We start from the raw sequence: 2,268 nt of genomic DNA, 5'->3' as shown, positions 1-2,268 counted from the left end.
ACACACACACACACACAGAGAGAGAGAGAGAGAGAGAGAGAGACAGAGACAGAGACAGAGACAGAGACAGAGAGACAGAGAGACAGAGACAGAGACAGAGACAGAGACAGAGACAGAGACAGACAGACAGAGAATGAGAAAAATGTTCGAGGAAGAAACAGGGACTGAAAGTTAGAGAAGCCTCCAAGTTTGAAAAGCACGATCTAAAAAAGACAAACATGCCAGACTCTTGTGAAATGTATACATTGAACCTAGGGTCTCCTGTGTCACCAAGGTTCAAAGAGAGGTACTCATGTGCAATCAGGAAAAAAGCCTGAGAAACAAACCATGAGATATATTGTGACACTGGACTCTCAGTTGGCTTTCCTAAAACACTCACACACACTGTTCTTTCACTCAGAGAACTCATTTCTGCAAGTATTAGAAGGGAGAAAATACTTGTCAAGTAACTGTGAGGTACTTAAAAGGCAAAGAGTCGCTCTGGAATTTAACTTTGCTACTCCCTGTCAAAGCTGTCAATGAATTAAATATCTATTTATAATGCAGAAGGCGTAACAATCTAGCTCAATGAATTAAATATCTATTTATAATGCCAATGTAGCTTGTTTCTGACAAATTTCCTCATGGTCTGTTTTCTTTTGCTTTTGTTTTGTTTTGTTTTGTCTTGTTTTCAACCTGGTTGCCATGGGAATCAGTCCCTTTACCCCTGGCTGGCCTCTAATCATCACCAGCATCAGGTAATTTCTGGGAAGTGGAATCTCTATTAGGGAATGAACATTTACAGGAGAATTTGTCTTTCCAAAAAAGAAAATCCAAATGCCTCTGCTGAGTTTGAGAAAACACATGCGTATCCATTTTGATCATTGAGGTCCTACACCTTTGCCTCCAGCATCTCAGAGGTATGATGATGATCTAGTATACAATCTCTTCTCTACAGCCATACTGATGTGTAGATGTACAGTCTAATCTGATACCCTCTCACCCCCCAAAAATGGAGCTCATCTCAACATGAGACCACCTGAGAATTTCTACTTGGTGTCTGGCCTTTCTCCCCTTTCATGCTTACTGGTCCTAATTCTGACTCAAGTCATAACTCAGACTAAATTCACAACAGTCCTTCAAAGTTTGGAAAATGAGAGAAGTCCAAGTCTAATCAATCTCCATCAATAGTGGTATCAGAGTTCAATCATCCATTCAGAAACATGGTTATGCTAGTAGTTCCCAATTATCTAGGCCCCAGATATGGAAGAATTTTATGTCTATCTCAGTTCTGCCAGACTCAACAGAGCATTACCTTAAAACATTCAATTTATCTGTGTGTTCTACAAACACATATTGGCTATTTTATATAAGTCACACTGTCATGGGCACTGGATACATTTTCGAGTGAAATATGTTTTCCTCACCCATCCGGTGTGGGAAGCAAACAGTATCATCAGTAGTAAGTTACATGAAGTATTACATGGTAATCAGTTCTATGTTGAAAAGTTAATCAATGAAAAGAAAATTCAAGATTTATTTTCCAGGAAAATCACTGCAGTATTTGAAAGATGGCTGGGAAGAACTCACTAAGAAGGTAATATTTGAGTTATGGTTTAAAGAACACAAAGTAACAATGGGTGCAAATATCTAGGCAAAGTGTATTCAACTCAGAGGTAAACATTGGGTACAATATCCCTGAGATGGAAGAAATGCCTTGGTTTTCCAAGTTGTGAGTGAGCTCATGCGGCTATGGCAGAGTAAGGAGCATAGAAGCAGATACTAGTCTGCGAGGCAATGGGAATGCAGCCAAGAAAGATGTTGGAGGTCTCTATAAGGACTTGGACTTATATTCTGAATGAGATATGAAGCCACTGGAGTTATATTTAAAGGGGACCCTCCAGCCTTTTCTGGCAAGGGAACCCTGATGGAAACAGAAAGATCTCCAAGGAGGCTATTGCAACGATCCAGAAAGAGGGACTGCATTTAGCTAGAATGGCAGCAGAGGAAGCAGTAATAAATAGGTGGATTTTTGATTTGTTCTGTGGAGAGACCCAACAGGAGTTGCTGGTAAGCTGGGAGTGAGGTTGTGTTCTGTAAACACTTCTATTAGAGGATAGAAATGGTTCACATACTGCCTCTCAGTGCTTCTCTCCCTGGATCCTTTTCATCACATCCCTAAGAAGGACATTTCCGATGCCTCCCAAAGCAGGGCACTGCTTTAGGACAGATTGCCTTTGTGCTTTTCATGGTCCATCCAGAAACACTATCAACAGGACATGGTCTCTT

This window comes from Mus pahari, chromosome X (assembly GCF_900095145.1).
Source record: "Mus pahari chromosome X, PAHARI_EIJ_v1.1, whole genome shotgun sequence".
Lineage (NCBI taxonomy): Eukaryota > Metazoa > Chordata > Mammalia > Rodentia > Muridae > Mus > Mus pahari.
Note: the sequence above shows the minus strand (reverse complement) of the source record.